Source organism: Cetorhinus maximus, chromosome 24 (assembly GCF_964194155.1).
Source record: "Cetorhinus maximus chromosome 24, sCetMax3.hap1.1, whole genome shotgun sequence".
NCBI lineage: Eukaryota > Metazoa > Chordata > Chondrichthyes > Lamniformes > Cetorhinidae > Cetorhinus > Cetorhinus maximus.
The window spans coordinates 679,220-695,170 of NC_135902.1; the positions used below are offsets into that span (position 1 = coordinate 679,220).

A 15,951-nucleotide genomic window follows, 5' to 3' on the forward strand; every position below is an offset into this window, starting at 1 on the left:
GGTACGGGTCTATGGTTGCTGGAAGTGTTCCTGTCCCTGATTTATGACCATTCTTGTGTTACCGTTAACAGTGACTGTTGGAATCAGTATCCTTGTGTTTATGTATTAACATAGGATTCGGGTTTGGTTTAAATTTCTTATGATTAAAGCTCTTGGTTTCTTTTACTGGTAGCTTGTAGATTTATACTGTAGCTGGAACTAATGCAATAATTAAGTTCATTGCTCAGATGTTTTCCGATTTAATGAGTCAGGCTACAATTTAATTGACTGTGCCATTAGTTTTTGCTAATATTCATGTTGTTACTTGTTTGTGTGTAATGAGATCGCTGAGGTAGACCTGAGATGGGAAGCAGGTCAGTGGAACTCAGGATGATTAGTTCCATCCCAGATGATAAACAAGTTGCCGTCTTTTGTTTTGACGAAACTTCCGTTTCCAGGGGTCTTCTTTACAATATCATTTGTCAGGTCAAAATGAAACAGCCACGATGGTGTTGGTGAGAAACTTTCCTTGTGGAGAGGGTCAGGCTCAGCAAAGTTTCAACTCAATCCAGGGAAATGCAGTGATATTGTTAATTTCTCTGTATGTCTGCAGATCAAAGACATTGTGTGTGTCTGGACTTGATCAAATACAATAAACACAGTATGTTGCAAATCATACTAGGTGTCGGAATCAAACTGTTTACAACAGGAAGAGACCATTCAGCCCCTCTAACCTGTTCTTCCGTCATCAATTAGATCACAGCTGCTGACCTGTTTATTAACTCCAACCACCCACTTTGGTTTCGTAACGCTTAAAATACCCTTAGCTGACAAAGATCTAATAATATCAGTTTGAGATTTCCAAGTGACCCCCACTACCCCACCACCACCCCCAGCCTCAACAACTTTTTGGGGGAGAGTTCCAGATTTCCTCTACTCTTTGAATCGTCGAATGGCTACAGCACAGAAGGAGGCCATTCGGACTATTATGTCCATGTTGGCTCTCTGCAAGAACATTTCAGCTAGTCCCACTTCCCCACCCTTTCCCCACGGCCCTACAAACATTTTCCCTACAGATGGTTATCCAGCACCCTTTTGAAAGCCATGATTGGATCTGAACTTTATTAAACAGAGGCTGAAGTTTACTCAGTCTCAGGCCATGGTAGATTTAGTGATGAGCCGTGAGTGCAAATGAGTGAACAATCTAATGGAAAGGAGACACCTCACTAATAATGAGTACAATACGATAGAATTCAATGTTCGGTATTAGGGAAAAAGTGAGTCATGGATCAAAGTTTTAAATTTAGGTAAGACATACTTTGCAGAAATGAAGCAAAAATTGACCACAATAGACTTGGAAGAACAAGAATCATAGAATGCATAAATCACAGGAGGAAGCAATTCGGTCCATCAAGCTCATGCTGGCTCTCTGTAAGAGCAATTCAGCTAGTCCCATTCTCATATCCTGCAAATTTCTTTCCTCAAGATAATAATCCAATTTCCTTTTGAAAGTCATGATTGAATCTGCCTTCACCACACCTACAGGCAGCACATTCCAGATTCTAACCACTCGCTGCGTTCAAAGGTTTATCCCCATGTGGCCGTTGTTTCTTTTGCAAATCATCGTAAATCAGTGTCCTCTGATTTCAACCCTTCTGCCAAAGGGAATGGTTCCTGTCTATTTACTCTGCCTAGATCCCTCGTGATTTTGAACACCCTTATCAAATCTCCTCTCAACCTGCTCTCTAAGGAGAATAACCCCAGTATGTCCAATCTTCCTACTTAACTGAAGTACCTCATCCCTGGAACCAATCTCATAAATCTTTTCAACACTCTTTTTAATGCCTTCACATCCTTCCCAAAGTGAAGTGCCCAGAATTGGACACAATATTCCAGTTGAGACTGAACCAATGTTTTATAAAAGGTACATCATTACTTCCTTGTTTTTGTATCTATGTTTCAATTTATAAAACCCAGGATCCCATATGCCTTTTTAACCACTTCCTCAACCTGTCCTGACACCTTGAATGATTTGTTCTTTTTGCCAAAATGAATAGCTTCACACTTCTCTGCTCTAACTTTCATCTTCCACGTGTCCGCCCAATCCACCAACCTGTCAATGTCCTCCTGAAGTCCATCACTATCCTCTTCACAGTTCACAATACTTCCAAGTTTCGTGTCATCCATAAATTTTGAAACTGTGCCCTGGACACCCAAGTTTAGGTCATTAATATACATGAGAAAAAAGCAGTGGTCCTAACACTGACCCCTGGAAAATCCCATGGTATACTTTCCTTCAGTCCTAAAAACAGCCATTCATCAGTACTACAAAAACACAAAAGCAGAATACTGCAGATGCTGGAAATCTGGAATAAAAACAGAAGATGTTGGAAAAACTCAGAGGTCTTGCAACATCTGTTGAGAGACAAACTAAATTAATGATTCATATTTTGACTTTTCATCAGAATCCTGACAGTCACCATTACTCCGTGTTTTCTGTCACTCACCCAATTTCACCACCATGCTGCCACTTTCCCTTTTATTTCATGGGCTTCAGCTTTGCTGGAAAGCCTATCTAGTGGCACTTTTTGAGGGTGTAACATTTGTCATTCTCCAGTCCTCTGCCACTACCCCTATATCAAAGGAGGATTGGAAGATTATGGCCAGTGCTTCTGAAATTCCCATTATTACTTTGCCTCCGTATCCTTGGGTGCATCTCCAAGCTCGGTGACTTTATCAACTTAAAGTACAGCCGTCCTTTCCAATGTCACCTCTTTGTCAATCTTTAGCTCACCCTGTATCTCAACTACCTCCTCTTTTACTATGACTTTGGCAGCACCTTCTTGGTAAATATGCAAAGTACTCATTTAGTACCCGAGCGATTGCCTCCACACGTAAATCCCCTTTTTAGCCTATAATTGGTCCCATTTGTTACTATTTATATGTCTATTTAAGACTCCCTTTTATGTTCCCTTTATGTGAAGAAGTGCTTCCTGACAGTATCCCTGAACAACCTAGCTCTCATTTTAAAGGTCTGTCACCCTGTGAACTACACAAGAGAGGAAATAGTTTCTCTATTTACCCTTTAAAATCCTTTAACCATCTTAAGCACTTCAATCTTCATCTTCATGCTGAGCAGAATACAAGACTAGTCTATACAACCAGTTCTCATAATTTAATCATAAATAGTTAATTAGAACAGATTAAGGATGTCAGGACGGGTGATGTGTCACAGCTGCAGCATGTGGGTGCTCCTGGAGGCCATTTTGATCCAGGGCAAACATGTCTGCAGTAAGTGTTTGAAGTTTGAGCAGCTTTGGCTCAGAGTTTATGAGCTGGAGGCTCAGACATTGCAATGCACTGGGGAAGGGGAAAGTTACCTGGATTCTTTGTACCAGGAGGCAGCCACACCTCTTAGGACAAGATCTTCTGATTTGGTCAGTGGTCAGGGTCAAGAGAGTATGACTGTGAGTGAGGCAGGTAAGGGGACTCAGAGGGCAAGAGTGCAGGAGCCGCAGCCCCTGCAATTGTCCAATGGGTTTGAGGCTTTGTTTGGATGAGATTGGGCTGCAGGGTGGGTGAGCTAACTGACCATGGCACCGTGAAACAGGAAGCCTTTCAAGTGGGGACAGGAAACAGGAATGTTGTGGTAGTAGAGAACAGTATAATGAGGGGGATTGACATCATTCTCTGCAGCAAAGAGCATGAGTCCAGATGGCTGTATTGCCTGCCCAGTGCCAGGGTTTGGGACATCTGCTTGGGGCTGGAGAGGAACTTGCAGTGGGAGGGGGAGGACCCAGTCATCATGGTCCATGTAGGTACTAATGACATAGGCAGGACAAAGAAGGAGGTTCTGCATAGTCAGTATGAGGACCTAGGCACCAAGTTAAGAAGCAGAACCTCAAAGGTCATTGTGATGTTTGTGCTTAACGTTTATGATTTTTTGTAAAAGGACATTTTAGTTAAAAAGAAGTGTTATATAAAAACCCTGCCAGTAGGATGTGCTAAGTCCCGGATGTATTGCCCTCTGGTGTAGAATAAAGTAGGAATAAAGAAACCTTTTTTTCACACAGGAAGCTGGGGTTCAGGAGTAGATAGCTGTGTGTGTATTCTTAATTGTTAAGAAGTGACAAAGTACTTCAAATGGCGACGAGGATGGGATCATCATTATTAGGGGCTTTAAATCCAGCTACTATGGACTTTGTAGTTTATGTTGAGCAAAAGGAACAGTTTTTCATTGCGAATGAGATTGAAAAAGAAATGCAAGCCTTGCTGTTTCTTACAGTCATTGGAATGAAAAGTTTCACTTTACTGAGAGATCTCATTGCTCCTGACAAACCAGCAGATAAAAGCTTTAAAGAGCTTGTGGACGTTTTGAAAAAGCGTTTCAATCCCAGAGCAGCAATTATTGCCGAGAGATTCAAGTTTCAATGAAGAGAACAGCATGAGAGTGAGTCAGTTTCCCAGTTCCTGGCTGGGTTGAGAAAATTAACGGAACATTGTGACTTTAAAGGTTGCCTGGATGAAGTGTTGCATGATCGCTTGGTTTGTGGGCTAAGAAATGAAAGAATTCAGCGTAGATTGCTACCGGAGCAAGAGTTGACACTGAAGAAAGCATTTGAAATTGCGCAAAGCATAGAAATGGCAGAGAAACAAGCTGGAGATTTGAAAACGCATCCTAACAATGCTGAAGTTAAAATGGTAAAGTCAGGGTATACTTGCTTACAAACCACTGTAATGGAATAGGGCATAATGCAGAAGCCTGTTAGTGGAAAACTGCTGACTGTTGCTAAGGTGGAAAAAAAGGACACATACAGCGTGCATGTAGATCAAAGGGCTGGTCACAGAAAAGCAGTACCACCAAGAAAAGGGCTCCCGAGCAGCACACAGACAAGTCACACTTGAAAACAAACAGGCAGTTTTAAAAGGCCCATTACTTGGAAACAAGATACAAAACTAATGTGAGTCCAGACAAGACACAAAGTGAAACTAATAGCGACAATACAGAAGAGCAATTGTATTGCATTCAGTCTGATCTGAAACTAGATGAAGGACTAAAAGTTGGCATTGCCTTAAATGGTCAAATGGTTGAAATGGAGGTTGACACAGGAGCATCTGGTTCTATTGCTTCAGAGAAGACATGGGAGAAAATTTTCAAGAAATGCCCATTGGAGAAAACCCTCCCCCAGCTTAGCACCTACACTGGTGAGCCTGTGAATATGCTTGGAAAAATGTCCGCTCAAGCTAAATATGGAGATCAAATAGCAAGGCAGCCACTTATCATTGTGAAAGGGGATTGTCCATCACTTATGGGCAGGAACTGGCTAAAAGAAATTTGGCTGGACTGGAATAGAATAAATAAAGTGCATTGCAGCTCCATGTTGCTGTCCTTGTTAGACAAGCAAACTGATGTCTTCAAAGAAGGCCTTGGAGTTATTAAAGACATTGAAGCCAAACTTGCTGTGAAGGCCAAAGCTTCTCCAAGGTTCTTCAAATCATGTTCAGTTCCCTACTCAATGCAACAGAAAATTGAACAGGAGCTAGAACAACTTGAAAACTTGCAGATAATTGAGAAAGTTGATTTTGCAGAGTGGGCAGCTCCAATGACCCCAGTAGTGAAGGATGATGGGTCTATCAGAATATGTGGTGACTATAAAATCACCATAATCCTTTCCCGGAAGTACATCAGTACCCACTACCGAAAATTGAGGACCTGTTTGCTGCTCTGAATTGAGGTGAATTATTCACAAAGCTTGACCTATCACAGGCATTTTTGCAAATGTAGCTGAGTGAAGATTCCAGGAAGTTTACAACCATCAGCGCGCACACAGGTCTATATCAATACAAACAGCTACCATTTGGAATCATGTCATCACCAGCCTTATTCCAGCAGGCCATAGACAAAATACTGCAGGGCCTCCCTGGTGTAAGCTGCTTCCAAGACGACATGTTCATCATCAGGAAAAACCTCCCATCTCAGTTAGAGAACCTAGGCAGGGTCCTACGTAGACTGGAAAAATATGGCATCCGCTGTAAGAAATCTAAATGCTCATTCCTGAAGCCCTCAGTGGAGTACCTGGGATATGTGATGGATGAAACTGACCTCTCAACCTCACCCAGAAAGGTGGAGGCAGTTGGTGAATGCACCACAACCCAAAAATGTTAAGGAGCTTTGTTCGGTTTTGGGACTTGTGAATTACTACAGCAAGTTCATTTCCAGTTTGGCCACCAAGGCAGCATCACTGAATAATCTGCTGAAGAAGAATCCAAAATGGGATTGGTCACAAGCCTGTCAAGAAAGTTTCAAGGAACTCAAGCAAGAGCTCATTTCTGCTGAAGTCCTGGCACATTTCAATGAAAAGTTACCTGTCAGCCTGGCTTGTGATGCATCTGGTTGTGGTGTTGGAGCTGTCATCTCCCACACATTTCCTGATGGCAGTGAAAGGCCCATTGCATACACCTTGTGCACATTGTCCAAGGCAGAACAAAATTATGCCCAAATTGAGAAGGAAGCTCTTGGACTAATCTATGGAGTTAAGAAGTTCCACCAATATTTATATGGGTGTAAATTCACGTTAATTACAGACCACAAGCCTTTGACCTGGTTGCTTAGCCCAAAGTCACAAACCCCGACACTTGCCGCTGCCGCCTACAAACGTGAGCACTGATCTTATTTGTGTTCCAGCACGAAATAACATTTCGCTGTACTGAGAATCATGGAAATGCAGGCACATTTTCCAGACTCCCATTACAGCACAGCTCCACAACCCAAAGTGAAGTCATTGCTTCCAATGTGAACCAGATAGACATGTTACCTATTAAAACGGATCAAATTCGACTTGAAAAGCAGAGGGTTGCTGTGCTCTCCAAAGTTTACCTGTTTGCACAGAAAGGTTGGTGTGTACCTCAAGAAGTGACAACTGAGCTTAAACCTAACTACATGTGTAGATATGAGCTGTCTCTGAAAGACAGTTGTTTGTTATGGGGAATCAGAGTTGTTAATCCTCCAAGTATTAGAAGAACTTCACCTCAGTTACATGGGAATCATCAAAATGAAAGCATTAGCTCATCTACATGTATGGCGGCCACACCTGGATACAGACATCGAAGGCAAGGTCAGTGATTGCCTTCCAAGCCAAGAAATGAAGTCTTCTCCTGCACCTACCCTATTACATCCACAGGCTTGGCCTGACCTCCCATGGCAGAGACTTCATGTGGACTTTGCCAGACCACTTCTCGGACATACATTCCTGATTGTGGTGGATTCCCACACAAAGTGGCCTCATGTTATTCCCATGAAGTCAACCACTTCAGCAAAGATCCTCTCTGGAATGCGCTCACTACTTTTGGATTGCCGGAGCAGATTGTGTCTGACAATGGTACACAGTTCACATCATGTGAATTTCAAATATTCCTGAAAAACAATGGGATCAAGCAGATTCTCATCTCGCCTTCCCACCCATCCTCAAATGGTGAAGTGGAGCACTTTGTCCATACATTCAAAACAGCAATACTGAAGGGGAGGACACAAACAGATTGGGAGTTGAAGCTGAAGAACTTTTTGATGATGTATCATAACACTCCACATTCAACAACAGGCGTATCTCCTGCTGAGCTGATGTTTGGAAGATGACTGCGTACCAGAATGGATTTGCTGTGTCCGGATTTGAAAGGAAAAATTAGTTCAAGGCAACTTGATCAAAAAAGGTCACATGACACAAATAAACCAGCTCGTGAGTTTAATCTGGATCAGTCTGTTTGGGTCCGAAATTACTGTGGAACACCAAAGTGGCTCCAAGGAAGAATCATCAATGTCGAGGGCCACTGACCTATGATGTTGAATCTTCCTGTGGAACCTGGAAGAGACACACTGACCAGATTAGACAAGCCAAATCCAAGGAACCAAATTCCCAGGGATCTCCAGTCACAGTGGAAGATTTCTGGGAAACATCTGCTCCAGTTGGTGAAACCCGACTTGATTCAACCGACAAACCTGTAGCTGCAACAGTTGAACCTGAACAGAAACAAGTGGGACAGCAGAACCTCCCATTTCCAAGCAAACAAACGGAGATACCTAAGCCAACACTCCTCTCTAGACCAAAGCGAATCTGCAAACCACCTGACCGATTTGTTCCTGGCTAAAGGGGGAGGAGTTGAGATGTTTGTAGTTAACATATATGATATTTGTAAAAGGACATTTTAGTTAAAAAGAAATGTTATATAAAAACCCTATCAGTAGCGTGTGCTAAGTCCCGGATGTATTGCCCTCTTGTGTAGAATGAGGAATAAAGGGACTGTCTGGTTTTTTACACAGGAAGCTGAGGTTCAAAAGCAGATAGCTTGTGTATGTGTGTGTGTGTATGTGTGTGTGTGTGTAGCAAAGCACCTCAGTCATAATCTCTGGATTATTATCTGAGCCACGTGCAAATGGCATAGGACAAATCAGATTAGGGAGATGAATGCGTGGCTCAAAGGTTGATGTGGGAGATGTGGGTTCTGGTTTGTCGGGCACTGGCACCAGTACTGAGGAAAGTGGGATCTGTACCGTTGGGATGGTCTACACCCAAACCATGCTGGGACCAGTGTTCGTGCAAGCCACATAACTCAGGAAGTAGAGAGGGTTTTGAACTAAATAATGGGGGCAAGGGATCAAATTTGGGACGATGTGGTAAACCAAAGAGCAGAGACAAGGCAAAAGAGAAGGGTATTATTACAGGAAATGAGAAACAGACTGTGACATGAAGATAGAGAGTACAAATCTAACAATAAATCAACAGATGAGACTAGAGGTTATAAAAAGAATAAAATGAGGAAACTAAAGGCTCTGTATCTGAATGCACTTAACATTCGAAACAAAACAGATGAACTGATAGTGCACATAGAAATAAATAATTACGATTTGATAGCCATTACAGAGACATGGCTACAGGAGGACATGGATTGGGACCTAAATATTGAAGGGTACAGGATGTTTGGGAAGGAGAGGAAGCAAGGAAAAGGTGGAGGGGTGGTTCTGTTAGTTAATGATGGTATTAGCGCAATAGAGAGGGATGAGCTAAGTTCAGGAAACCAGGATGTGGAAATGGTTTGGGTAGAGATGAGAAATGGGAAAGGCAAGAAGTCACTTATGGGAGTCCTGTACAGGCCCCCTAATAGTAACCACATGGTAGGGTGGAGCATAAAGGAAGAAATAAAGGAAGCTTGTCAGAAAGGCACGGTGATAATCATGGGAGATTTTAATTTACATATAGACTGGAAAAGACAGATGAGCAAAGATAGCCTAGATGAGGAGTACATTGAATGTTCTCAGGATAGTTTCTTAGAACAGCATGTTCTGGAGCCAACCAGAGAGCAGGTTATACTAGACCTGGTATTGTGCAATGAGATGGGAGTAATTAATGATCTCATAGTGAAGGCATCCCTGGGTAGCAATGACCACAATATGATTGAATTTTATATTCAGGCTGAGGGAGAGAGGAGTGGGTCCAAGACTATGTTCTTAAACTTAAAATAAGTGCATTATGAGGGCATGAAAGCTGAGCTGCCTAAAGTGAGTTGGCAAATTAGGTTAAGGGATAGGTCAAGAGAGATCCAGTGGCTAATATTTAAGGGGATATTTCAGAATGCACAAGATAGATACATTCCAACGAGTAAGAAAAAGTCCAAGGGATGGACACACCATCCGTGGTTAACTAGAAAGGTTAAAGACAGTATCAAACTTAAAGAAAAAGTATATCAATGTGCAAAGACAAGTGGCAAGTCAGAAGATTGGACAGAATATAAGGAACAGCAAAGAATGACTAAAAGACTAATAAGGAAGGAAAAATTAGAGTATGAGAGAAATCCAGCCAGAAATATAAAAACAGATTGTAAGAGTTTTTATAAATATTTTAAAAAGAAATGAGTTAACAAAGTGAGGGTTGGTCCGAAACAAAATGAATCTAGAGAACTGATAATGGAAATCAAGGAGGTGACAGATGAATTGAACAGATATTTTGCATCAGTTTTCACTATAAAGGATACAAGTAACATCCCAGAAACAGCTATAAAGCTGGAGATGGAAGTGGGGCAGACGGTCAGGAAAACTGCAGTCACCAGAAAAGTGGTACTGAGTAAATTGTTGGAGCTGCGGGCTGTCAAGATCCGGGTCCTCAGGGACTTCATCCTAGTGTCTTAAAAGAAGTCACTAGTGAGATAGTTGATGCATTGGTTTTAATTTTCCAAAACTCCCTAGATTTGGGGAAGGTCCCATTAGATTGGAAGATAACAAATGTAACTCTGTTATTCAAAAAGGGAGGGAGACAGAAAGTGGGAAACTACAGCCCAGTTAGCTTAACATCTGTCATAGGGAAGATGTTAGAAGCAATTATTAAAGAAGTTATAGCAGGGCACTTGGATAAACTCAACCTGGTTTTGTGAAAGGGAAATTGTGTTTAACCAACTTATTCAAGTTCTTTGAGGAAGTAACAGGTGCTGTGGATAAAGGGGAACCGGTGGATATACTGTACTTAGATTTCCAGAAGGCATTTGATAAAGTGCCACATCAAAGGTTATTAAAGGAAAATAAAATCTCATGGTATAGGGGGTAACATATTGACATGGATAGAAGATTGGCTGGCATAAAGGGTCATTTTCAGGTTGGCAAGATTTAACGAGTGACATGACAGGGATCAGTGCTGGACTGTTTACAATTTATATAAATGACTTGGATGAAGGGATGGACGGGATGGTTGCCAAATTTGCTGATGACACAAAGATAGGTCGGAAAGTAAGTTGTGAAGAGGATATAAGGAGGCTACAAAGTGACATAGATAGGTTAAGTGAGTGGCCAAAGATCTGGCAAATGGAGTATAATGTGGGAAAATGTGAAATTGTCCATTTTGGCAGGAAGAATAAAATAGAATATCTAAATGGTGAGAGATTGCAGAGCTCTGAGATTCAGAGGGATCTGGGTGTCCTAGTGCATGAATCACAAAAGGTTAGTATGCAGGTACAGCAAGTAGTTGGGAAAGATAATAGAATGTTATCATTTATCGTGAGGGGAATTAAATATAAAAGTAGGGAGGTTATGCTTCAGTTGTACAGGGCACTAGTGAGACCACATCTGGAGTGCTGTGTACAGTATTGGTTACCTTATTTAAGGAAGGATGTAAATGTATTGGAAGCAGTTCAGAGAAGGTTTACCAGACTAATACCTGGAATGGGTGGGTTGTCTTATGAAGAAAGATTGGACAGACTAGGTTTGTGTCCGCTGGAGTTTAGAAGAGTAAGAGGTGACTTGATTGAAACATATAAGATCCTGAGGGGTCTTGACAGGAGGGATGTGGAGAGGATGTTTCCTCTTGTGGGAGAATCTAGAACTAGGGTTTAAAAATAAGGGGTCACCCATTTAAAGCTGAGATGAGGTGAATTTTTTTCACTCAGAGTGTCGTGAGTCTTTGGAACTCTCTTCCTGGAAAGGTGATGGAAGCAGAGTCTTTGAATATTTTTAAGGCAGAGGTGGATAGATTCTTGGTAAGCAAGGGAGTGATAGGTTATCAGGGATAGGTGGGATGCAGATTTCAGGTTACAATCAGATCAGCCTGGTGAAGCAGGCTCAAGGGGCTGAATGGCCTACTTCTCCTTGTTCGTAAGTTTGTACAATCCTTTAGTCCTGGTATCACAGATCTGGCAAATCTGTGCTGCAGCCTCTCCAAGACTAGTATATCCTTCCTGAGGTGTGGTGCCTGGAACAATACACAATTACTCCAGATAGGGTCCAAACTGAGTTTTATGTAACTGTAATACAACTTCTACCCCTTTGTATTCCAGCCCCTTCGAGATAAAAGCCGACATTCCATTAGCTTCTTAAACAATTTTTTGTACCTGTCCATTAGCTTTTAGTGATTTCTGTACTTGGATCCCTAAATCTCTCTGCTCCTCCACAGTTCCAAGTTTCTCACCATTTCAAAAATACAGCGCCGTAATCTATCTTCCTCAGGTCCAAAGTGGATAACTTCACATTTTCCCAAATTGAAGGTTTTTGGAGGGATTTCCTGACCCTCCAACTTTGGATGCTCAGTTGTTGAGTAAATTCAAGGCAGTGATCAATAGAATTTTGGATATTAAGGGATATGGAATTACTGCAGGATAAGAAGACCACCCATGATCTTATTGAATGGTGGAGGAGGCTTGAACGGCAAAATGTCCTACTCCTGCTTTATTTCTTATGTTCTTATTTGGTAGAGTTTTCCCTGCTCACTTAATCATTCAGTGTTTCTTTCTTCCCATCTACACAGTTTGCTCTGCCACCTAACTTGATCAGCTCATTTATGAATCCAATAAAAAGCTAAGGTCTCAGTACAGAGCCATGGTGGACACTACAGCCACATGTTGCCAATTTTAGTACATTTCCCTATCTCCACCATCTGTCTTCTGTCTCCACCAATTCCCCAATCCAAGCCAATATGTTGACTCCAATTCAATGTGCTCTCATTTCTGTTGACAGTCTCTTATGTGGAACATTGTAGAATGCCTTCTGGTAGATCAAATAATAACATCCATAGACACTGTCTTATCTACCATGTCAGTGACCTTCTCACAAAATTCAACTAGGCTCAGTAGGCTTGACTTACCCTTTACAAACCCATGCTGGCTCCTTCTGATCAGCTCATAATTGTCAAATGTTCAGTCACTTTGAACCAAATATCCCTGATTCTCTTTGTGCTAATCTGATAGGTCAATAATTTCTTGGTTTATCTCTCCTACCTTTCTTAAATAATGGAGTGACATTGACAACATTCCAATGCCGGTGGTGGGGGGGGTTTGGTAATTCCTGATTCAAAAGAGTTTTTGGAAGACCATGACTAAACTACCTGCATTTGCTCATCTACTTTATTGGTTTATTCCTGTCATTAATGTTTATCACCGTTTCTGGGTAGTCACCTTTTCAAAACAGATGTGGCTAGCGTAGCAATTAAAAACAAGGAAATGGCAGACTTGCTGAATGACCTCCTTGTGTCAGTCTTCACAATTGTGTGTATTCCAGGGAAAGTAAAAGTGAATCAAGACCTCACTAAAAGTAAGCAAGTAAACAACATTAGAAAAATAACAGTACTATCAACTGACTAATCCCCAGAACCTGATTACTTTCACCCCAGGGTTTTAAAGGAAATAGGAATGACTCTGTCATAATCTTCCAAAGTCATTTAAGAATTGTCACCTTAGATTGGAAAATTGAAGATCTGAAACTATGTGAATGCTCAGTTGTTGAGTATATTTAAGAGCATATTTAAGACAGAGATGGATAGATTTTTGGATGTTGAAGAAATTAAGGGATATTGGGAGACAGCAGGAAGGTGGAGTTGAGGTAGATCAGTCATGATCTAATTGAATGGTGCAGCAGGCTCAAAGGGTCAAATGGCCTCCTCCTGGTCCTATTTCTTATGATCTTACTGAATAAATTATTATTTAAAAAAGATGAGGGAAAAAAATCAGAAAACTATAGACCCATTTGTCTAACATTTGATGTTGGGAAGTAACTGGAATCTATAAGAATAGAGTGACTGAGCATTAAAGAAATTTGAGCTGATTAGAGAGAACCAACATGGATTTGTAAAGGGTAGGTCATGTCTAATAAACCTGGTTGAATGTTTTAAAGCAGTAACTAAACTACTGACAGGGGAATGTCTATGGATGTTGTTTATATGGCCTTCTAGAAGGCAGTTGATAAAGTTCCATATAAGAGACTGTTAGCTAAAATTAAAGCTCATGGAATTGAAGGCAAACTATTGTCATGGTTAGAAGATGGAAGATGGAGATTAGGTATAATGGGTATGCACTTGAATTGAAAGGAACTAACTGCGGGTGTCCCACAGGGATCTGTGCTGGAGAATCAACTATTCACTATATTTATTAATGACAGATAACAAAATGGTGAGCAACATATCCAAGTTTGCTGAAGATACAGATTGATCATATAGTAAATAATAGATAAGAGCATAAAATTATAAGAGATTGATGGATTAAGTAAGGGGGGAAACTGGCAAATGGATTTTAATGTAACTAAATATGAAGTCTCCATATTGGACCAAAAAAGGACAGATTTGAGTATTATCTAAAGGTTGAAAAGCTAGGAACAGCAGAGGTCCAAAGCAATTTCGGGATTCATGAGCACAGATCACTAAAGTGTATTAGACAGGTACAAAAAATAATCAAAAAAGCTAATGGAACATTAACTTTTACATCCAGAGAATTGGAATAGAACAGGGAAAATGTTTTCCTAATAAAGAAAAAAAAGACTGATTGCATTTATATAGTGCCATTGACAACCTCAGGACATTCCAAAATGTTTTACAACCAACTTTGAAGTGTAGTTACTGTTATAATGTAAGAAATGCAGCAGGAAATTTGCACACAGCAAGCTCCCACAAACAGCAATGTAATAATGACTCAACACTTCATCTCCAAACCTGTCCACCATTTATGGGGCACAAGTCAGGAGTGTGATGGCATACTACCTGGATGAGTGCAGCTCCCACAAGACTCAAGAAGCTGGACACCATCCAGGACAAAGCAGCCTGCTTGACTGGCACCACATCCACAAACATTCACTCCCTCCACCACTGATGCAGTGGCGGCAGTGTGTACCATCTACAAGATGCACTGCAGCAACTCACCAAGGTTTGTTTGACAGCACCTTTTGAACGTTCTACTACTTAGACGGAGAAGGGCAGCAGATGTATGGGAACATTACCACCTGCAAGTTTCCCTCCAACTCACACAACATCCTGTCTTGTAACTATAACACTGTTCCTTCTCTGTCATTGGATCAAAATCTTGGAACTCCCTCCACAACAGCACTATGGATGCACCTACACCCCATGGACTGCAGCAGTTCAAGAAAGCAGCTCACCATTGTTGTGTTATGAGGTACATGTACCTTTAAGGGTATGTATCTTAAACTGCTTTGAATCACTTTCACCTCAACAGGATGTCATGTATTATTCTCAGAACTTGTATTTAGTCAGAGGACATTGAAAGTGCCAATGTAGAAAGCAAAGACCAGACAAGGGGATTGATATCATGAGAAGTCACAATCAAAACCTGGACATGTATAGCATTCCAACCAACTAAGTGCATGTACCAAACAGCGTCAAGGCTAGATCCATGAAATGTCCAGCCAAGTCAGATGATGAAGATGACCAGACTTTCGATACACATTTGGCTTTCCCCTTTAACTCAAGCTTAATATTAATCACTATTTCCTGATGCACTTAGATTACATAGGTTTCAAAGGATTTACATCACAGAAACAGGCCACTCAGCCCAACCACTTTATGCTGGTGTACATGCTCCACTCCAGCCTCTTCCCTCATCTAAATCTAAATCCACCATTGTCACCATCTATTCCCTTCTCGCTATCCAGCTCCCGTAAAATGTCTGCTCAGTATTTCCAGCATTTCTATTTTTATTTCAATTTCCAGCATCCGCATATTTTGCTTTTGTAAAAAAGTTTTGTGCTATTTTCAACGCTGGATCTCTGGGATACTGCAGAGGGCGCGCGGACTGGGAGGTCCAGTAAATCAGACAGTGGGGCTTCTCTTTCAGCTGCTGGCGACTCCTTGTCAGGAGGAGCATATAAAAGGAGGGAGAGCGCGCAACGCAGTCAGTGGGAGCGGCGGCGGGAGTGAGTGTGAGACAGAGCGAGAGAGAAAGAAAAAGAGTGTGTGTGTGAGAGAGAGAGAGAGAGAGAGTGTGAGTGAGTGAGTGAGTGTGAGTCGCTCCCTCATACACTCTGATCTTATTTGATCGGCCGGGCGGGAAGCCGGGGCCCCGGTTCGAAGTGATGAGAAACCGCCCGCGAGCCGCTGGCGATGAGCGGAGGCGGCGGGAAAGGCCCCGGGCGGATGGAGCGGAGATGATGAACAGATCAGATAGACGAGGCTGCGGCGCAAAGCCCAGTCACTGAGTATCGAGGCGATTCTGATCCGC

The 15,951-nt window shown here is 41.7% G+C and overlaps 1 non-coding gene across 1 annotated transcript; it reads left to right on the top strand.

The window, feature by feature from the left end:
* Nucleotides 1-15,680: 15,680 nt before the first annotated feature.
* Nucleotides 15,681-15,951, top strand: LOC144667661 (small Cajal body-specific RNA 2). Its single transcript, XR_013573355.1, has one exon.